Raw genomic sequence first — 24,414 nt, forward strand, 5'->3', positions numbered from 1 at the left:
AATATATCTTGAAGGCATCAATTTGGAGAAGGCCGTTCTACAGCCTCTTTCTTTATTTCATGGGAGTGATTACTAACCAACTGTAGTTATTTCAGATATACTAATTCAAGCTTGTTAGCAAACCCCTTACATCATTATAACAATGTTGGATGTGCTACAGGCTAAAATTAAATTCATTCCCTCCTAATTTGAAGTGGAGCCATCCCACTATCTATCTTTTTTAATTAAAATGTTCTTTCACAACTAATGGGTTGCATTAAAGGCAAGTAACTAAATAAACAAGTTTATCCCAGAAATAAAGTAATTTTCTTTGCTCTTTTGACCTTATAAAACTCTTTAGTTCTTGAATATTTTTAAAAAATGAAAACAAATCACCCTTACAGTAAAAATAGCACTCTATTTGTTTTTAATTTTCCATACCATAGAACACTAAATAATAGCAATTTTTGTTATTAACAAAGTACACCTATAATTAAGAATAAGTCTAGCACTGGATTGACATAAACAAGTTTTAATTATTTATTTTTTCACTAAATACATTTAAAAACCAATTGAATAACTTCAAAAGCAATCATAAACATCGTAATCATTATGACATAATGAATTATAAATCCTGACCATCTTTAGTTCAGCCATTTATGAAGATCTGTCTGGATTAAAAAAAAAGGGAGTAACTGAAGGCTGAAAGATTGAATTCTAATTTTAAATGCTAATAACATTGGGCCTAATCTAGCCTTAAGTGTAAAAGATGGTGGGGAGGTTGGGAAAGGCATGGGAGAGAGAGGAATTCAGAATATAGAAAAACAGAGTTGGAAGGAACTTTGGAAGTCTTCTACAAACTTTTGCTCAATCAGGAGATCCTATACCATTCCAGACAATGGCTGTCCAATCTCTTCTAAAAAACCTTCAGTGATGGAGCACCCACAATTTCTGGAGGCAAGTCGTTCCGCTGATTAATTGTTCCCACCATCAGGAAATTTCTCCTTAGAACTACATTGGATCTCTCCTTGATTGTGATGACCCAGGAAACAGCACACACGTAATAAATTCCCAAACGTAAATAAATTTCTTTAATGCCTCCAATTTGGCCTCACTGTTCAATTGTTTGCAGTGGGAGATTAAACTCTTTCCAAAATAGTCTCCAAAAGAAAGAAATACAGTCCAAACTCAAAGAACAGATAACGGAGAAATAAAAAACCAAAACAAACCGCACTGAAGGAATTTCCATGAGAGACCAGGATAACTAATTACAAACTTCAAGAAGATAACAAGGCACAGGCCATTGGAAGAGCACCAACCAAGATAAACCTCAGCCAGAAATAAAACACGCTTTGCTTCTAGCAACGCTGTGTTTTAAATGCCCCTCCTTTATACTATTCCCCCCAGCTGCAGCCAATGAGGGGGATCATAGCCACTTCCTCCCCCTTAAGCCATGTTGTTCCCTTCTCCGTTCCTCCCTGCGTGGCCTAGGATGAAGAGGGGATGAGCCTGGGTCTTCCTCTGACCACCCAACTGGCCTCTGCCCTTCCCCAGCCTCCTCCACGACCTCCAGAGCCACACTTCCACTCCCTGTTGGCTGTTCCTCCACTTCCTCGGAGTCAGTCTCCAACAGGGGCATGACATTGATAAATTTCTATCTGTTACTTCTCGTCCTGCCCTTCGGTGCTTTCGAGAATAGGTTGACCCTCTCTTCTTTGTGGCAGCCCCTCAAGTACCAGAAGACTGGTATCACATCACCCCTTGTTCTTCTCTTCATGAGACTAGATGTATCTAGTTCCCTCGGTCATTCATTGTTCAGTTTAGCCTCCAGGTGCCTTCTCCTCTCTGGGCTCTTTCTAGAATCTCAACATCTTTTTTGTATTGTGGTGCTCAGAACTGGGTGCAGTATTCCAAGTGTGGTCTTAACCAAAGCAGTATGAAGCGGTACTAACACTTCACATGATCTTGATGCTATCCCCCTGTTGATGAGCCTGAGATATAAACTCTCAAGAGGCCACATCTGTTGGCAGCTGATCTCACAAATCTCAACTCAAACAACATTTCAATTCAGTCAAAGAGAATTTAGGAACTTAGTTTTAGGAACTTGCTAATTAAATGAGAGTTGGAATTCCTTGTGGTGTTTTCAATCTGCCTGAATGTTATACAGTGCAGTATTCCAACATTTTTTTTTTCAATTTAGGTAACTACTACTTCCATATATTTATTAAAAACCATTGCTGAGAATTCTTGCAGGTGATGTCCAACTAGGAGTTTACCAGGTTGGAAATCCATTCGAATATACAAATAGTCCTTGACTTATTACCAGAGTTGAGCCTGGAATTATGGTTGCAGTTGAGGCATACTGTGATTGTACTGGATTTTTGGCTTTGTTTTGTATTTTTTTTTAGACATTTGTTAAGCAAATATGGTGGTCATTAAGCAAATCCCATTTTTCCCTGTAGGTGTTTCTTGCTGGAAACTGGAAGTAAACACTAGAAACTGGCAAAAAATATTGCAAATCTATTCATTTCTATAATTGATTTATATTAAGGCCCATCTCACAAATGTGGCTTTGGGTGGTTTACATTTGTTACACTTTTTATTCAGATAGGCATTTTTCTGTTTTCATTTTCCATTCACCGGCAGCATTATCTGCCTCTTCTTTTTGCAGAAATAAAGTTAGAATCTGGAATCAATGTCATATATCTAGATCTAGAAAATATACCTAAATACTAGCTCAATATATTTACACCATACATACCCCTACCAATTGATGATGATCTTCTCCTTCTTCTTCTTCTTCTTCTTCTCCTCCTCCTCCTCTTCTTCTCTTCTTCTCCTTCTTCTCCTCCTTCTCCTCCTCCTCCTTCTCTTCTTTTCTCTTTCCTCCTTCCTTCCTTCCTTCCTTCCTTCCTTCCTTCCTTCCTTCCTTCCTTCCTTCCTTCCTTCCTTCCTTCCTTCCTTCCTTCCTTCCTTTCCTCCTCCTCCTCCTCCTCCTTGACATATCACATTGGAGTTGTTTTTCTAATGGCAAAGTTTGGATAGGATTCCACCCCCCACATCAGATCAAGCTTAAAAAGAATATATGGCAGGAAGTTTTGGCACACTACTCATAATTCATGTTCTCCGGCAGTCCAGTGAGACTTGTACAAAAGCTGCCTCACCTTAAATATGACTTTTTTGCTCATTCAGGGCAGAACTGAAATGTGTCTCTTGAAGGGGGAACACTGAGATAACCATAGGGCCTCTTGTCGTCTTAAAGAGGAAGAGATGCCTGTGAGACCAGCTTCAAAGAAATCAATTGTTCCTAGCCTTGTTTCTTGTGAATACAGGCATGCCATAAATCTATTTTAGAGGGATCTCTGGAGTATTTCAGATTTCACTATGCACATGAGTACACACAGACAGTTGGCACTACAGATTTTTTAAAAAATCACTCTGCATTCATATTTAATAGTCCTCTTCCCTTCTAACAAGCTCTACCAACTTTGTTGTGACTTACCTACCTCGCTACCAACTACCTATTTACTTATTTACTTTGCTCAAATCTGCCATAACCAACAGAGATTCTCAGTGACATACAGAATGTCCATAAAAATACAGCAAAATTTTGATTGCATAGCATTAAAACCAAAGGTGGTATTCAGCAGTTCTGGAGAATTGGTAGCGGAAATTTTGAGTAGTTCAGAGAACCAGTAAATACCACATCTGCCTGGAAATTTTACAGTATCCTTCCCCTGCCATGCCCACCATTTTGGTCAGAAATCGGTATTCTCTTCTCATCTCTCTCACTCTCTGGGTACTTGTTTCAGAACCACAATCTCCTTGTCTTTATATTTCAATGTTTTCTCTCTTGCCACTTGCAATATTTGCATTTTGATGGCTTTTCCTTGTAAATCTGATGTGAACTTCTCTTGGTAAGCTATTTCTCATTGCATATCTTGGGAAGACTCGATAAACCACATCTATTCCATCCATCATCTTCTCTTTAGTTATTTCCAAAGCTTCCGCCAAAATTTCTATCATTATCTCAACTAGATTTTGTCCCTTTTCTTCCTCTATGTTTTGGAATCTGAGATAAAATTCTGATCTGTCCATCTCCCATCTCAGCATCCAACTTTTATCTTGTTCAACCATAGTTAATCTGCTATCAGTATCTCCAATCTTCTTATCTCTTTGTTTATCTTCTTCTTCAATTTTTTGGAATCTCTCATCATACTTCATCATCTTGTTGAATGTTCTCCACCTTTTCATCAGTTGAATGTTCTCCACCTTTTCATCAGTTTTCCCTGTTCTTTGTTCAATGTTCTCTGTTCTCTTTTCAATGTTCTCTGTTCTTATTTGAATATTTTGAATTCCTTGCATAATCATCTGCAGGGTCACTTTTTCCTGTTCTTTTTCTTGCTGTAACATTGTCTGTATTGAACGTTGTCCTCCAGATGGTGAAGAGGAAGAAGTAGAAGTTGAGGAACCAGGGGCTGTTAGTTTCCTACTCATTTCGGACAATTCAGAATCTTCAGGTTCTTCTAAACCTTAATCCACTTGTGAAATAACCAATTGCAATTCCAAATAAAAATAGTAGGAAAAAAGAAACCAAATAGTGGCAATAATAATAATAATAATAATAATAATAATAATAATAATAATAATAATAATAATAATAATATTTCTTCAGGTTCTTGTATACCTTAATCCAATTGATTGGCTAGATAGCAGTAAAAACTCAAAAATGGAAGAAAAGACCATAAACATACACAAAAGAGAAAAAAAATGCTAAATCCTGAAAAAGGCGGAAAAGTAAAAAGTAAAAAACTAAAAAAGAGAAAAGAAAAGTTCTCCAGGTTCTTCAACACCTTAATCCAATTAAGAGATCTCAGGTATAAAAGGATGCATAAGAAAAAAAAGAAAGCCACAAAAATAAAAAAATAAAAAACCAATATGGAAGGTAAATAGGAAAAAAAGGGGGGGAGGGAGAGAGAAAAAAGAAAAGAGACTACTCCCATAAAAAGAAAAGGAAGGAAATCATTAATACTAAAGCTTTTCCTTTAAAATAAAATGCAAACGTAAAAATTTGACTTCAAAAGACAAAAAGAAAGACAAAAACAAGTTCCAAAAGGCCAAAAATCCAAATAGCTATTACAAAAAGTAAGCTAGTAAGGAGGGCGTTTGTTAAAGTAAGAAATAGCGCAGCTTTAAAAAAAAAAGAGCACACTGCACCTTGTTTAATTATCCAAGGCTTTTGTTAAAATTTATAACTCTCTTCTCCAGAGTCTTATCACCTTTTTTCTTCTTCTATAAGCTTCAACACCAGACTCCAGCTATTGATAGAAACCCAGAAGAGCACCTGCAATAATACTCTCTCATGCTCTTCCCTCTATCTTATCAAATAGCAATGTCCTTGAAAAAAAGTCTCAGTTCTTTCTCAGCTTTGTCTGGTCAAGAAAAAAAGAGATAGAATATTTCCAAGCCTCTAGCTGGCAGTGTTACAAAGTTTTTTCTGCTTTCACTTTCCCCCTCCTTTTCCAAATAAGATATAATAAAAATTAACTAAAAAGGGAAAAAGATATTTAAAAAAGATGACTAAAAGGGAGTCTCTAGCCTAGAATATTATAAAGTCAAAAAGGAGAGAAAGAATAGGTGAAAGAAAAAAAACCAGTCCAGTTTCATATAAAATCATGTGTAGAAAATCCAGCAATGAGAAAAAATAAATAAAAATATTACTTTGACATTCCTATTTAAAATTGCCGCTTAATCACTTCTGTCAAAACTTTTACAGATTCTTTCTTTTCCTTAGGGTGTCCTTTCAAATCTTAAAATAAAATTCTCACCAAACCGACACACTTTCTCCTTCTGTTCTCTTTTGTTTCAGAGCTGTCCCAACTTCAGCAGCTTTAATGGCTGCCTCTTTGCCGCTGGCAAAAAGAGCTTCTCCTGGATCTACCAGGGACTTTGCAATATCCCTGGGATCGACAGGATGTGCTCTTTACATTCACCATCTCTTCAGGACAGTTTAGATCTGATTGGACCGTCCAGGAGCAAAGATATCGGCAGCGATCTCAGACCTCCAAGATCGCATGCCGTATCATCACGATGCCAGCTCTGCCCTCCTGACGCCAGCTCCGCCCTCCAGCAAGCGACGCAAGGCTTGTGTTCCCGCAGGCCGTGTGGGCGGCACAGCCTTGTGTTCCCACACAGCCTGGATTAATTGCTTTGGGGGGGTGATTTGGGGGTGACATTTCTCTGCGGACCACCAAAATTTTCCAACGGACCACCAGTGGTCCCCAGCCCACTGGTTGGCGACCACTGCTTTCCAGGTTATTCTAGCTACTCTTTATTATCATATTTTGATTTTTAAAATGGTTTTACATTTTTTGTAAATGTGTGAACAATATCATTCCTCCTTATCTTTGGCATTTTCGTTTTAATTTCCTGGAAGAGAAAACAGAAGAGGCAAATATTTTTGTTTTACAGGAGGTGAAGACACATCAGTTGAAATTCATAAACCGTCTCCAGTTTATCTCTGGCTCTTCCGCAGGGAGGAAGTCACAATTCTGCATCCCCAGCAGCTGGATGACTTATGGCCAGCCAGTAGCTGCTTTGAATTTCCCAACAGGGCCAGCAATTAGGGGTATTAATTGCTTTTGCAAATAATCTGCCAGGTCGAGGGCAGACGTAATGTGCCTCTCCATCACCCTCGCTGTTTTCCCATTAAGTGGCATTCCTCCCCGTGCTCATTTCCATAACATGGCACTAATTTTCTCCCTGAAATGACAGCTGAGATGCACAGCAGGCCCCTTGTCTGGTGAAACGAGAGGACTAATCTGAGAAGCAACTGGTGGGTAAATTAGAGGGAAGGGAGGGGGCCGCATTCATTTATTACACGTCAGCGACCCTGATGAATCAATGCATGGAGGGGGGAGAATCCATTTTTACAAGTAAAATCAGCATTCCTGAATTGACGTGCTTATTTCTTTGGTTAACATCCTTTCTGGAGGTGGGGGGAGTGTTTCAGGATCAGTGGCCATGTGTTGTGGTCCGATGGCTTCCAGCCCCCCAACAACCAAATCAGATGAGGAGGAGGTGTGGAAGTCACAGGATCAGCATCAAGGCAACCTGTGAGCTCCGAGGGGAAAGAAGGAATGGATCTGGCAGAGAGAGAGAGAAAGAGAGGGGGGGGGACAGAGCCTGGGCCGTTCATCAGCCCTCAGACGGAAAGTCAACAGCCCCCAGGCCTGGAGGTGGCTGATGAGGAAGAGGAGGAACAGCTGGGCCCAGTGCCTGACACATGGATGCACAGACGGTAGAGGAGAGGAGAGGAGTGGAAATCTATGGGCCGGTCCTTGGGATGGAAGAGCCACAGTTGCAAATGAAGTCCCACCCTCGCTCTGGGGATAAAAGGCAGGGGGCAGAGATGAATAGACGTGGCAGACAACTATTCATTAGCCTGTGGTGAGAGAGAAACTTTTGCTGGCGCTGCTGGAGCTCCTAATTAAAGGAATCATTTATTGAACTTCAGAGGGTTTGTTGTGTTTGGGGAGCTGGGCCAGAATACCACGGGAAAGGATGGCAAAACCATCCGTCATGGGAGGATAAGATAATGCCTTTAAACATTGAATACAGGTAGCCCACAATGTACAAGAGTTCGTTTAGTGGCCAAATGCACTGAAAAAAGTGACTTATGACCATTTTTTTCACCCTTGCAACCGTTGCAACATCCCTGCGATTTACATTCATTGCATTCAACATTTTTTGCAGTTCTAGTTTTCAGCAAAAGTGCCCCATGATGGACAATGGAGCAAAATTCATTTAACAACCATGGAAATTTTAGGCTCAATGGTGGTCGTAAGTGGAGAACTACCTGCACTCTTCAACTTACGACCATTTGAAGTAATAACGGATTCCGAAAAGGAGTTTAGGACCTGGTTCCAAAGTTCTGATGCCCCGCCCACGGCAGTCACACGACTGCATTTTGGGGGCCCATATTTACAGTTTTTTGCAGCCTCCATGTAACCACAATTTACAACAATGTTGGGTGGTTCCAGTTTTCAGCAGAAGTGCCCCATGATGAACAATAGGCTCACTTAACAACTGTGATATTTACTTAATGACCCGCACCAAAAAAAAGGTCATAAAATCAGATCGGTCACAAGGTGGCCTGCTTGATGATCATCACAACTGACAGGCTCTCTGTCAGTTTCTTGGCTTCAAAGCCCAGAAGAATTATTTTTATTGTGACCTATACAGGTAGTTCCCCGACTTATGACCACAGTTGAGCCCAACATTTCTGTTGCTAAGTGAAACATTTGTTTAGTGAATTTTGCCCTATTCTATGAATCACTGCAGTTGTTAAATTAGTAGCAATAGCAATAGCGCTTAGCATTATATACCGCTTCACGGTGCTTTCCAGCCCTCTCTAAGCAGTTTATGGAGTCAGCCTCTTTCCCCCAAACAATCTGGGTCCTCATTTTACCCACCTTGGAAGGATGGAAGGCTGAGTCATACTCCAATCAGTGTACAGGAGAAATTTTGTTTAAAGAGAAAAGATAAATGGACAGCTGGAAATAGAACAGACAAAGAATAATAAGTATTATGATTTGAACTGAGATGAGATAAATAAAATAAAATTAAGAAAGTTAAAAGAGGTGAGAAGTTATATAGAAAATTGAAAGTGGTAATAAGATATGGAATGGTATATAAAATGAATATGAATTTGAATTTGTGTCTGTACGAAGAGTTGTAACCCGGGATCAAGCAGCTTTCAGAAAAGATGTTCTAGGTTTTTATGTTTTGTTTGTTTGTGTATTGTCTTTGAAAATCTGGGTCCTCATTTTACCCACCTTGGAAGGATGGAAGGCTGAGTCAACCTTGAGCCGGTGAGAATCAAACTGCCGGCAGAGGGCAGAGTTAGTCTGTAATACTGCATTCTAACCACTGAGCCACAGAAGGGAGGGAGGAAGGAAAGGAGGAAGGCAGGAAGAGCAATAGCAACAACACGTAGACTTATATACGGCTTTACAGCCCTCTCTAAGCTGTTTATAGAATCAACCTATTGCCCCCCAACAATCTGGGTCCTTATTTTACTCACCTCGGAAAGGTGGATAGAAGGAAGGATAGAAGGAAGGAAGAAGGGAGGGAGGGAAGGAAGGAAGGGCAATAGCACTTAGACTTATATACCGCTTTATAGTGCTTTCCAGCCCTAAGCAGTTTACAGAGTCAGCCTCTTGCCCCCAACCATCTGGATCCTCATTTTACCCACCTCGGAAGGATGAAAGGCTGAGTCCACTGGTCAGGATTGAACTTCAGGCATTGCACAGAGTAAACTTCTTTGAGAGAGCTGTAAAGTACTGTGAGCGGTATATAAGTCTAAGTGCTATTGCTTTTTCATTATTCTTTCTTGGAGTTGTTCAGGTCCTTTGCAGCGGACCTTACCTTATAGTGATCTATCCAGCCTCAATTGGCCACTGGGGGACCCCAGTCTAGGCCCCAAGGTTCTCCTATTTTTTTTCCTCCTATAATCTCAGCGGTCTTCTGCAATATCATCCTTGGCTTCCTTTGCTAAGAAAGCTGCACCCTCCCAAAGGAGCTGGATAATAGGACATTTTCTTTCCTTTGCCTTCACTGAGTGAAAGATTACCGCTCTATTTTTCTGCTTGGGTGGATGAATGAAAGAAAATGTCCATGAGGAGAAACAGAAAACAGTGAAGAGAAAGAGACAGCTCATTCCACTTCCACTAGAGTCCCCTTGGGGCAACCACCTGCAATCCATTATACTGTCACTTCCATCTGGCCTGACACAGCAAGGGACTACTAATAAACCGATAACAGATGTTGCTTGTCAGGAGGGTCAAGTTAGAGGAAATATATTGCTTGAACAAAGGCAGGTGAAGGGATCCTCAGATGTCTGTTTTCTCCCAAATGCAGCCCTCAAAAGAGAGACACACCAACCAAACTGGGGTTTGGTTTCCATAAAGGGCTCTTTAACAAATCTTTCGGTTGTCTGGCAAGGAAACTTGAGTTCTCCGGTTATCCATAACTCGTTGAGTTATGAATATCTTTTGCATTCCTCCTGTTCCTTCATCCCCACCACCCAATTTCCACCAACTTCCTTCAGATGGTGACTCTAGCAAAGATGGTGAGATGTTAAGGGCTGGATTTGTGGTTGTTTTTGTTTTTAATAAAAAGAGTTCCACGTCAAGCAACTAGACATAACGTCCGATTAAAGGCATCTTTTGGTCAACCGAACGGGGGGGGAGGAAGGGTTGATCATCACATCAAAGATATCTGCACTGGAGGGCCTAAGGACTAGAAGAAAAACAAGCTTTGAGGGAAATCTTTGCTCTCTTTTCTGCCTGGTATAGTTTTACAACTGCACAGCAACAGATTTTTGACAAGCCAAGAAAGACACGTGGTGATTATTCTACATAGATATCTTTATTGCTCCAGCCCTATAGACGGAATCTTGCCAAACTAAAGCAGATGTCTTGCACTGTTAAACATATACCCTGGGAACTGTTAGGGAGAAGTTGTCTTCACCCTCTTTCTCACACACAAAATATCTGGACTAGTCTGCCTCTTACTCCTCTAGAACAGTGGCCACCAACCAGTGGGCTGGGGACCACTAGTGGTCTGCAAGAAAATTTTGCTGGTCTGCAGAGAAATGTCCCCCCCAAAGCACTCCCCTCAAAGCAATTAATCCAGGCTGCGTGGGAACACAAGGCTGCACTGCCCACATGGCCCTCATTGTGAACAACATGAGGTAGTGAGGGGAGGGGGGAAAGGGCGGAGGGGGGGAACTTGCCCCACTTGCCTCACACGCCTGGCCTGGCCACTGGGCTGCTTCTTTCTGCTTCTTTATTCTTCTGCTTTTGGCTGCATGCAAGGAAAGCAACAAAAGTCTTTCTTTCTCTCCCCCAAACTCTGCCATCCTGCTTACTTACATCCATCAACTTACACTAGTGATGGGCAGGTTGTTAATGGAATGGAATGGAATGGAATGGAATCGAATGGAGTGGAGTGGAATGGAATAGGATAGGATAGGATAGGATAGGATAGGATAGGATAGGATAGAATAGAATAGAATAGAATAGAATAGAATAGAATAGAATAGAATAATGAATGGAATGGAATGGAATGGAATGGAATGGAATAGAATAGAATAGAATAGAATAGAATAGAATAGAATAGAATAGAATAGAATAGAATAGATACTGGAATGAAGAATAGAATAGAATAGAATAGAATAGAATAGAATAGAATAGAATAGAATAGATACTGGAATGAAGAATAGAATAGAATAGAATAGAATAGAATAGAATAGAATAGAATAGAATGGAATGGAATGGAATGGAATGGAATGGAATGGAACGGAATGGAACGGAATAGAACAGCATAGCATAGCATAGCATAGCATAGCATAGCATAGCATAGCATAGAATAGAATAGAATAGAATAGAATAGAATAGAATAGAAAAGAATAGAATAGAATAGAATAGAATAGAATAGAATAGAATAATGAATGGAATGGAATGGAATGGAATGGAATGGAATGGAATGGAATAGAATAGAATAGAATAGAATAGAATAGAATAGAATAGAATAGAATAGAATAGATACTGGAATGAAGAATAGAATAGAATAGAATAGAATAGAATAGAATAGAATAGAATAGAATAGAATAGAATAGAATAGAATAGATACTGGAATGAAGAATAGAATAGAATAGAATAGAATAGAATAGAATAGAATAGAATAGAATAGAATAGAATAGAATAGAATAGAATAGAATAGAATGGAATGGAATGGAATGGAACGGAATGGAACGGAATAGAACAGCATAGCATAGCATAGCATAGCATAGCATAGCATAGCATAGCATAGAATAGAATAGAATAGAATAGAATAGAATAGAATAGAATAGAATAACAAAGTTGGAAGGGACCTTGGAGGTCTTCTAGTCCAACCTCCTGCTTAGGCAGGAGACCCTATACCACGTCAGACAAATGGCTGTCCAGTCTCTTCTTAAAAACTTCCAGTGATGGAGCATCCACAACTTCTGGAGGCAGGTTGTTCCACTGGTTAATTGTTCTCACTGTCAGGAAATTTCTCCTTAGTTCTAAGTTGCTTCTCTCCTTGGTTAGTTTCCACCCATTGCTCTCAGGTGCTTTGGAGAATAGCTTGACTCCCTCTTCTTTGTGGCAGCCCCTGAGATACTGGGAGACTGCTCTCATGTCTCCCCTAGTCTTTCTTTTCTTTAAACTAGACATTCCCAATTCCAGCAACCGTTCTTCGTATGTTTTAGTCTCCAGTCCCCTAATCATCCTGGTTGCTCTTCCCTGCACTCTTTCTAGAGTCTCAAAAACTTTTTTACATCGTGGCAAGTTGAGTTACGTGTGCGAGCTCACACATGTGCACTCGCCCACCAACCATATGGCCTGGTTGCAAATAGGCCAGGGCCCATGACCCCTGCCTTAAACTATCTCACGGGGTATTGTGGGAAAACTGGAAGGAAGGAATGTTGCATACATTGTCTTGAATCATTGAAGGAAATGTGAGAAATAAATCTAAAAACGAATATATATTGGTCCAGGATTTTGAAAGCTATGTAGAAATCAGTGTGTTATCCTTACCTTGCTTATAGTACTTCACTCATTTACTTTACCTTATATTTACTTTTTCAACTTACTATATATTTACAAGGGCTTGCCTCACTTGCTTCAAATCGGCTTTTCAAAACAGCTCAACCTTTTCTCAGTTTCACAGTTCTCCAAGAAAATAACACATATATGAAAATGCCCACTCAGAAATTCATACAGTATATTCACGGAACAGTTCTACAAAGCTCCAGTAAGTTTGAGAAATCTAATGTAATATTGACTCTACTTTTTCTTTAAGGTATGTGAGTGTTGTTTAGCGAAATATATTCCAGAATAGGGATGAAATTTAAGGTAACCCTTATAAAAATATATATCATGTCCAACAACCTGAACTTGATAGATTCACAAACATATGAAACAGGAAAAAACATGATAGTTTTGCTATCAAAACAATTGCGCACACATGCGTAGGGGGCATTGCCTTCTGGGTGCTGGCACATGAGCATGAGCGCGCAAGCCCGTGCACAATTTTTGCCACAGGAGCCCAAAAAGATTAGCCACTACTGTCCTATCTCTTCTTGAAAATTTCCAGTGATGGAGAACACACAACTTCAAGAGACAAACAATCCCACTGATTATTTGTTCTCACTGTCAGGATATTCCTTTGTAGCTCGACCGAATAAATAGATTTGTTGATAATAGAAATGGCAAGTTTATACTATTATGTAAAAGTAAAAAGCTGAGGTTTGATGTTACTATCCTATTTTACTGCACCAAAGGGAGTTAGACGTCAATGCCTTTTCTTTCTTTTTTCCGTTCTGTTTTACACTCTTCCCTTCTTTTTTTCCCTCCCCTGTTTTTTCCTATTATTTCATTTTGTACTTTGTACTCTAAACTAATAAAAAAGAAAAATCTAAAAGGAAACTCCTCCATAGTTCTAGGTTGGATCTCTCTTTAATCAATTTCCACCCGTTACTTCTTGTCCTACCCTCAGATGCTTTGGAGAAAGGGCCCCTCAAATATTGGAAAGCTGCTATCATGTCACCCCTAATCCTTCTCTTCATTAGAATAATAAAATAGAATAATAACTTTATTGTCACTTTGAATGTACACTAATTGGCATACATTCAAATGAAATTTCATTGCATTCAGCTCTCGAAGTGTAGAGTTGTAATTGCAGGAATGTTCTAATCTCGGATGGCAAACCTCAGATAAAGAATGTTTCCAAGCAAATACAACTCAGGCAAACAAAGTCACTAATCTAAAGGAAAATTAGAGAGAGGAAGTAAACATATGTTAGACTTTAACTAGAAATAATTAATTGTGTTAATTACTATGCTAAACAGTAACAAAAGTTAAGCAGTAGCCAAAGTTAACCAATGATGGAGGATAACTAAAAATGTGTATAAATGCAAGACTAGACTCCAATAAAGATCATCATGATTCAGTTGATCACGATCAAACAACTTGACTGCCTCGTCATTACAACATCGAAGTGTCTTCACCTCTAATATACACTACATAAACGTGACAAAATAAATATAAAATTATGCATATATCCACATATATGACACAGAGAAACAGCCCAGTATAGATCAGCTGCATACATGTACATGGCAAGAGAAACAAAACTTGCAAGTTTACCAGACAGATGGCATAAAGAAAAAAGCTGTTACAGAATCTGATAGAACTATTTTGAAACCTCCTCCCAAAGGGGAGCAACAGAAACAGAGACCATGAAGTGGGTGTGTGGGGTCTCTAATAATGCTTTGAGCTCTAACCACATAGCACTTATAAGCAGTATCTTGAATAACAGGAAGTGAGCTTCCTATAATCTTCTCCGCTGTCCTCACCACTCTCTGTAGGGATTTTCTATCTGAGGCACTGCTGCCACCAAACCAAACAATGATGCAGTTTGTTAAAACACTCTCAATCATGCCTCTTTAAAAAGTGGCCAGGACAGAAGGAGAAATATGTGCTCTCCTCATCCAATGCAAGAAATGCAGACTAGATATTCCCAGATCCCACAACCGTTCACCATACAATTTAGCTTCCAGACCATCTTCTCTACCATCTTTGTTAACATTTCTCTGCACACTTTCTAGGGCCTAAGCATCAGAGGTGGTATTCAGCCGGTTCTGACCAGTTCTGGAGAACCGGTAGCCGAACTTTTGAGTAGTTCGGAGAACCGGCAAATACCGCCTCTGACTGGCCCCACCCCCATCTCTTCTCTGCCTCCCATTGAGTCCCAGCTGATCGGCTGGGTCTTCTTTGGTTGCCCTGCACAGGAGAACGGAGCTGGAAAGCAGGTCAGTGGGGTGGGGAAAGAATGGGGATTTTTCAGTATCCTTCCCCTGCTACACCCACCAAACCAAGCCATGCCCACAGAACCGGTAGTAAAAAAAAATTAATCCCACCACGCTAAGCATCTTTTTCATATTTGGCAACCAGAAGTGGACACCATATTCAAATCAATGAGGCGCCTTCAGACAAGGTGTGAGAGCATCAGTTTCTTGATTTAAGGCAGAAATTCTCCTCTTGACCTTAAAATATGTAATGAGGCTAATTAATGCCTCAATAATTGTTAAGGGACTTTGGAGGCTAAAAAAAAAAAAGATAACCAATCCAAGTACCTGAATTATGAATGTTCAAGTATACAGCATCCAGATGTGGGACATTTCTCAGTCCCCATTTCTCGATGGGAGAAGAATTTCAATTCAAATTCACAAAAGGTGACACCTTTCCCTCTAGAAAAAAAAAGCAAATGTTTGCCTGACTACCCATACATTTAAACAGAAAAATCCTTCAATTTAAATGAAGGTAACAGAAACCAAAGACAAATTAAAAGGAAACAAAGTAAAGGCAAAAAAAATCAACTTTTATACTCATCAGTAGCCGATGCTTCACTAATACCTATGTAGTACAGGAAGTCTTTGACTTATGAATGCAACTGAGCCCAAAATTTATACTGCAAAGTGAGACATTTGTTAAGTGAGTTTTGCGACATTTTATGACCTTTCCGGCCATAGTTGTTAAGTGAATCACTGCCATTTATTAAGTCAGTCACACGGTTGTTAAATGAATCTGGTTTCCCCATTGACTTTCCCTGTTAAAAGGTCACAAAACAGGATCACAATGACTCCGGAACATTGCAACCGTCATAAATATGAGTCAGTTGCCAAGCACCTGAATTTTCACCACATGTGTCAGCTTCAGAAGCCACATTAGCACCAGACGCTTCCATGCTACCACATTCTTGAGCCTGGGAAAATGGGAGGCGGGAATTCCTTGGAGTGTATATGGTTAGAGATAATAGCATTCTTCTTCTAAGTCAAGGTCATGTTATTTCAGCACCTGGGTGAGAGGACGTCTCAAGCTGGGACAGATGGTGATTGGGCCATGTGATGCGATGATGGGTGCAGAGGATGGGTTTTGTAGTTTTTACTTATTGCAAGGAAGCCCAGAACTTTCAGATTCAGGATTTCCCAGATGTGCCAGTTTACTACCCAAATAAAAAAGAACTTTTGAGAGGATGCCTGTCTCAAGAGTTATTTGTTGGAGTGGAGGTTTTCTGGAATGCTGACAACATGACCACCAGGATGTGCAACAGTCACAAGTGTGAAAAATTGTCACTTTTGTCAGTGCCATTGTAACTTCAAATGATCACTCAATGAGCTGTTGTAAGTCAAGAACTACCTGTGCTATAGATAGTACACCTTTAAACATTGGAATAATGCAGGTAACAATATGCCCTCCCAAACTCTTAAGAATGTGAAAGTTAGACTTTAAAAAAGCAAGACAGGAAGGCTGTCTTTTAAATAATAAAATTAATATAATATAATAATAATATAATATAATAATAATAATAATATAATATAATATTATAATATAATATAATATAATATAATATAATATAATATAATATAATATAATATAATATAATATAATATAATATAATATAATATAATATAATATAATATAATATAATATAATATAATATAATATAATATAAAACATAACATAACATAACATAACATAACATAACATAACATAACATAACATAACATAACATAACATAACAATCATTATAATAAAATAGTGAGTTAGAATACAGGGAATTGAAGTCCACGTATTGTAAAGGGGCCATAGCTGCCCACACTTGCTCTAAGCAATATTATCTTCTAACTTTGTGTTAGATGTTCCTTGTGGGATTTGAACCTTCTTTTTCTGCCAGAGATGAGATGAAGACCAAGAAAGGAAGAAGGAGGGTGATATCCCGACTGGTTCAAGATTGACTCAGCCTTCCCTCCTTCCAAGGTGGGTAAAATGAGGACCCACATCATTGGAGGGCAAGAGGCTGACTGTGTAAATTTCTTAGAGAGGGCTGTACTTGTACAGCACTGTAAAGCAGTATATAAGTCTAAGTGCTATTGCTATTATCATAATATGAGCCCATTTAATTATTTCACTTTTAGAGGGTGCAAATGCCTGATCATTTATACTCCACTGATACGCGGGTATAATTTTCACGGCAAGATACAGTTCAGACATATAGGTAGTACTTGACTTACAACAGTTTGTTTAATGACCATTGAAAGTTACAACGGCACCGAAAAAAGTGACTTATGACTGTTTTTCACACTTACAACCATTGCAGCATTCTCAGGGTCACATGATCAAAATTCAGACCCTTGGCAACTGACTCATATTTATGATGTCTGCAATGTCCTGGGGTCACATGATCCCCTTTGACAAGCAAAGTCAGTGGGGAAGATTCACTTAACAACTGTGGCAAGGAAGGTCATGAAATGGGGCTAAAGCCACTTAATAACAGTCTCGCTTAGCAACAGAAGTTTCGGTCTCAACTGTAGTCATAAGTCAAAGACTGCCTGTTCAGTGCTGACACCAGAATTCCTGAAAACGCTGCAGCTTTTTATTTCTCCACTAGAGGCCAGTCTCTGCCAGGAAGTCCAAACTGCAGCGAAATTCATGCATTTTTACCCCAAATTTATCTAACTGTATATTTTCAGTCCAAAATGTCAAGTAAAACTTGGTATTGTTCAAAATCCACTGTATCCTCTATTTTCTGATGCAGATCGTAGGTGTTTTTTTTAAAGGTTTAAAGACTGCCTCTTTGGAAAACAACTTTATAAAACAATATTCTAGGTACGGAAGTAAATAGCACCCGCAAAAAATTAATCCTGGGAAACTGCTTCTTAAAATAAATAAATAGTATATTAGGCAGATGTTGCTCATTTGACTGAGGTGTGCTCAGATATTTGCCACCATGCTGTGTTGAGACAGCAGTGCCATTTTTAAGTAAGAGAGCAGAATAACAGAGTTGGAAGGGACCTTGGAGGTCTTCTAGTCCAACCCCATGCTCAAGCAGGAGACCCCATACCATTTCAGACAAGTGGCTGTCCAGTCTCTTCTTAAAAACCACCAGGGACGGAGAACCCACAATTTCTGGAGACATTAATTATTCTAACAGTCAGGAAATTCCTCCTTAGTTCTAGGTTGGATCTCTCCTTGATTAGTTTCCATCCATTTCTTCTCCTCCTGCCTTTAGCTGCTTTGGATAACAGGTCAACTCTCTCTTCTCCATGATAGAACCCTAAAATACTGAAAGAGAGAAGAGAGAGGAGAGGAGAGGGAGGGAGGGAGAGGAGAGGAGAGAGAGGAGAGAGAGGAGAGGAGAGGAGAGAGAGAAGAGAAGAGAAGAGAAGAGAAGAGAAGAGAAGAGAAGAGAAGAGAAGAGAAGAGAAGAGGATGAGACCGTGGAAATCTTCTAGTCCAACTCCCTGCACAAGCAGGAATCTTTATACAGGGGTCTCCAACCTTGGCCACTTTAAGTTGGAGGATTAACTCCCAGATTCCCCAGCCAGCTTTGCTGGCTGGGGAATTCTGGGAGTTGAAGTCCTCCAGGCTTAAAGTGGCCAAAGTTGGAGACCCCTGCTCTATACCATTCTGGATGGTTGTCCAGTCTCTTAAAATGGAGCACCCACAACTTCCAGAGGTAAGCCATTTGGATCTTGCAACATTTTCCTGGCACATGTATATTTGCCTTCATTTGTTGGTTTGGTTTGGTTAACCCAAAATGCTAGGCCATGTACAGTAGCCTTCCATCCACATACACGTGTGTGTGTGTCTGTGTGTTGACACATATACATAAAACTACACCACCTTCGGTCTGACCTAAGCGTAGGACATAAAATTATCTGCTACAATGTCCTACCTGTCAATGACTACTTCAGCCTCAATCACAACCATACACGAGCAAACAATAGATACAAACTCAGTGTAAACCGCTCCAAACTCGATTGCAAGAAATACGACTTCAGCAACAGAGGGGTCAACACCTGGAATGCTCTACCTGATTCCGTGGTCTCTTCCCCAAACTCCCCAAAACTTTAACTTTAGATATCTACTGTTGACCTCACCCCATTCCTAAGAGGTCTGTAAGGGGCGTGAGTAAGCGCACCAGCGTGCCTAATATCCCCTTTTATTCATACCCATTTCATGCTCTAATTATGCCTGTTATCTAACACATGCTTGACAAATAAATATAAAAAATAAAAATACATAAAGAGAGTGGGCGGGAAATGAGTTGGCAAAAGTCAACCTTGAAATGTTGAAACCCGAATGAATGCCTACCTTTTGTGGTTTAAATCTTTCGGATTTTCTCGGCCGGCTTGTTTCCCTGTACTCTTGAGAAACTGTATTCCCCACCCCAGCCTTTATTGTTTTTCTCCAAATTAAAAATAATAATTAAAACGCACATTTTCTCACAAGCTTTTCCTGTGATTAAATGCTTTGCTGAAGACAGCTTATCTGCCTTTGAATTAGGACTTTTCTATTCCCAGCCTTTCTTCCCATGGCACATTCATTTAACTGTAATAATTTTAAAACCCTCCCCCTTTCTTAATGAACCAACTGCCTTCCACAAAATAATTTTCCCACTCGGATATGGCAGATAAGAGGATATAAACGCAAGATTGATGAGAAAATGCTTGCATATATTTTTATCTTTGACTTTCTTATCAAGCTGACGTTGGCCCTTCTTAAAGAGGCTGAGATTGAGAAGTGCTTCCCTAGACAAATGGAAGGTGGGTCCCTTATAATCATATTGATCAGCCCTTTTGCTGCAGGAGGAAGTCCTTGAGTTATGATGGTCATAGAGCAGTGCTGGCTAACCTTTTTAGGCTCCCGTGACGATAATTGCGCATGCGCTCACTTGTGCATGCTCATGTGCCAGCACCCCCTCAGGCCCCTGCACATAATCCCCCTTGCATGGTGCACATCTGCCTATGCACATGCAATTCCCCCCTCATGTGCCGCGCATCTTCGCATGCACACTTGATCCCCTCACACACACCCCTTTGCCCTCTGCGCATGCATGCAAGATACCCAACAATCAGCTGTTGGGTGGCGGCGCATGCACGCATGCACATTGGGGCTCCTCCAGGCGACCTCTTGGGGGAAATGGCTCTGCGTGCCACTTCCAGCACGCATGGCATAGGTTTGCTAACATGGTCATAGAGTGTAGGAGAAGAGCAGGCGAAGATGGAGGGCAGAGTTAAAGAGGTCATTAGTTTGGAATCCTTGCGTTGCCACAAGAAACCCAACTCCAGTTCCCCTTGAATTGTGTTGGCCCTTATCTAGCACCGATTTAGAACTGACCGTTAGTTGAGCAAGTTCTTGTCTACAGATAATTCTCGACGTATGACCACAACTGAGCCTAAAATTTCCATTGCAAAGTGAGACAGTTGTTAAGCGAGTTTTGCCCCACTTTACCAAACTTTCTTGCCACAGTCATTAAGTGAATCACTGCAGCCGTTAAGCGACTAACAGGGTTGTTATGTGAATCTGGCTTTCCCGTCGACTTTGCTTGTCAGATGGTCATTAAAAAGGATCACATGATCCCCCCCCCAGGGAGACTGCAACTGTCGTAAATAGGAACTAGTTGCCAAGCAGCTGGATTTTGATCATGTGACCATGGATTGTCAGTGTGAAAAAACGGTCATAAAGCAATTTTTTCAGTGCCATTGTAGCTTTTTATATGGAGCTGGGCTTTTTCTTCGCAACATACCCGAAATCTGGATTTAGTCTTAAGCTAAACTTAGGGCCTCCAAGTCTCCAACCCATGCTCAGTTGCTGGTTGGGCGTGGCTATGGTGGGCGTAGCCTACTAGAATTTCTGGGAGGGGCATTGTTCACCTTCCCAAGGGTCCAGAGGCTTCCCTTGGTCCTCTGGGAGGACAAATGCAGCCTCCTCCAGGCTCTGGAGACCTTCCGGAAGCTGGAAACAGGCCCATTTCCGGACTTCTGGAGTCTCCAGTCCCTGCATATACATGCATTTACCTGCATCGAAAATGGTCTGTGTGGAGACTCCTGGGAGAGGAGGGTCTGGTGGGCAGGGGCAGCCAGTCAGTTCAAATACTGGTTCAGTGAACCAGATGCAAATGTAACATCCGGTTCGCCCAAACTGGTCCAAACTGGTAGAATCCCACCCCTGGTGAAGATGTGTGGGCTAGCCAATATGCTGGCTTGGGAATTCTGGGAGTTGAAGTCCATACATCTTCAAGGTACCAAGGTCGAAAAAACACTGCTCTACAGGTTTCCAAAACTATGTGGCCTCCCCGTTTCTCATTCCAGTTCTGGCCATACACTGTATTATTTTCTTCCTATACAGAATACAGAAGGAAACTTGGAAGGTCTTCTTGTCCAACTCTGTGGTCAAGGAGACCCTGTACCATTTTGGACAAATGGCTGTCCAGTCTCTTCTTGAAAATCTCCAGTATTGTAGCACCCGCAACTTCTGGTGACAAATCATTCCACCGATTAACTGTTCTCACTGTCAGGAAATGTCTCCTTAATTCTAAGTTGGATCTCTCTTTGAGTAGCTTCCATCTGTTATTGTTGTCCTCTCCTCAGGTGCTTGGAGAACAGATTGACCCTCTTTTAGGTACTTAATGGCTGACCAATTCCAAACGTTGGGTTCTAATTGCAATTCCTACTTCATTCTCTTTTAGATAGAGAGATAGATAGATAGATAGATAGATAGATAGATAGATAGATAGATAGATAGATAGATGATAGATAGATACATACATGATAGATAGATAGCTAGATAGCTAGATAGCTAGATGATAGATAGATAGATAGATAGATAGATAGATAGATAGATAGATAGATAGATAGATAGATAGATAGATAGATAGATGATAGATAGATAGCTAGATGATAGATGATAGATAGCTAGATGATAGCTAGCTAGCTAGATGATAGATGATAGATAGATAGATAGATAGATAGATAGATAGATAGATAGATAGATAGATAGATAGATAGAATACTTTATTGGCCAAGTGTGATTGGACACACAAGGAATTTGCCTTGGTGTAAATACTCTCAGTATACATAAAAGAAAAGATACATTCATCAAGAGTCGAGAATCATAAGGATCAGATAGATCATTAATCTATCTCTTTTCTATATTATGCATGTTAATAAAACTGTTAAACCCAGACAAGCTAACTCAAAAGCAATTACTGCAACCAGGTCTGGTCACCCCAACATAAAAAAGATGTTGAGATTCTGGAAAGAGTGTAGAAAAGAGCAACAAAGATGATTTAGTGGGGGCTGGAGGCTAAAACATACGAAGAAAGGTTGCAGGGATTGGGTATACCTAGTCTAGTGAAAAGTAAGACTAAGGGTGACATGACAGCAATGTTCCAATATTTGTGCAGCTCCTAAAAAGAAGAGAGGGTCAAACTATTTTCCAAAGTACCAAAAGGCAAGACAAGAAACAATGGATGGAGACTAATCAAGGAGAAAAGCAACCTAGAACTAAAGGAGGCATTTCCTAATCATGAGAGCAATCAACCAATGAAATAGCTCGCCTTCATAAGTTGTGATGTTCCATCACTGGAGGCTTTCAAAAAAGAGATTGGCCACCTATTTGTCTGAAATGGTCTAGGGTCTCCTGCTTGAGCAGGGGGTTGGACTAGAAGATCTCCAAGGTCCCTTCCAACTCTATTATTCCATATTCTAAAATCCACACTGTGTGAGTTAAAGTTTCTTCAGTTTGATACGATCCTCCACGCAACACAAACACAGCGCTTTGTAGATATCTGCTGGAGTAAGCAGCAAATATAAAAAAATAATGTTGCAATGGAGGATGGAGATTAAATATCCCCCTGATTAACACTTGGAGAAGAAATTAACCCCCTCCCCCACTCTTTTCTAGTATTACAGCTGATCCCACCAGAGCCACTAGATGTCTCTTTCTGCCCAACCACCCAGGAGAACCTCCCAGTTCACAGGACCGTTCCTGCTGCCAAGATAAGCTGCTCTCCACCCATCCTTAAGTCAACAAAAAATGCTGTATTGGCATAGAATTAGCTGTTCCTTTTGGCAATCCCTATTTCTGATCCATAAGGTAAGTCAGCCCTGTCCATCAAAGCAGAAGAAATTCTCCTTGCTTCACCAAACGACCTTCTGCTCCCACCCCAACACTCTGGCTGTTGAACCTCACCCTAAGAAAGGGAGAATTGATAGAGTCAGAAACTATTTGCAGGCCCCTTTTAAGAAGTCTGAAAAACAGCTGACAGTGACGGTGAGAATTTGGGTAGGAAAAAATATATATCCCAGTTTACCGTCTGCTTCCCGTAGGTATATGTCATTTGTTTTCAGGCTAATCTGAACCACAGGTTGATGTTGTTGTTCTGAAACAGCACCAAACCCATTTCCTGCTTTTTGGAGCAGTGTTGCATCTGTGTTTCAAAGTGGGTCTATTAAGAGGTGACAAGTGGGTGTTGCTTTGTGCAGTAGGAGGTCTTCCTTTCACTTCAGCTGACTTCACAACTACCACCCTATGTTCTGTTTTCTTAAAATTCATGTTCAAAAGCAGCCTGAACCACACATGACAGTTGCAATTGGAAAGTGCACCTTGAAATGGAAACTAGATAGACAGACAGAGACCAACAGACACAGACAGACAAGATCCTCTAGAGAGATGGTAGGTAGAAGAGTAGATAGATGATAGATAGATAGATAGATAGATAGATAGATAGATAGATAGATAGATAGATAGATAGATAGATAGATAGACAAGTGATCAATAGATGGACTGACAGGCACAGATAAAATGCTGTAGAGAGAGAGAGATGGTAGGTAAAAGAGTAGGTAGATGATAGGTGGATGGATGGATAGATTAGATAGATAGATAGATAGATAGATAGATAGATAGATAGATAGATAGATAGATAGAGAACAAGTGATCAATAGATGGACTGACAGGCACAGATAAAATGCTGTAGAGAGAGAGAGATGGTAGGTACGTAAAGAGTAGGTAGATGATAGATGGATGGATGGATGGATGGAGATAGATAGATAGATAGATAGATAGATAGATAGATAGATAGATAGATAGATAGATAGATAGATAGATAGATAGATAGATAGATGATAAAGAACAAGCAATCAATAGATGGACCGACAGGCACAGATAAGATCTAATATTGACCTCACCCCTTTCCTAAGAGGTCTGTAGGGGGCGTGCATAAGCGCACCAACATGCCTACCGTCCCTGTCCTATTGTTTCTTTTATTTTTCTTATATGTATCCATGTATTCAAAACTATGTTTTTATTTATACCTATTATCTTGTAAGCAATTGACAAACCAAATAAATAAATAAAGATGCTGGGGAAAGAGAGAGAGATGATAGGTAGATAGAAGATTAGGTAGATGATAGAAAGATAGATAGATGGATGGATGGATGGATGGATGGATGGATGGATGGATGGATGGATGGTTGGATGGTTGGATGGATGGACGGGC

This window comes from Notechis scutatus, chromosome 9, assembly GCF_049901735.1.
Source record: "Notechis scutatus isolate UNSWTSFEM ecotype Mainland chromosome 9, rNotScu1.2, whole genome shotgun sequence".
In the NCBI taxonomy this organism is placed as follows: Eukaryota; Metazoa; Chordata; class Lepidosauria; order Squamata; family Elapidae; genus Notechis; species Notechis scutatus.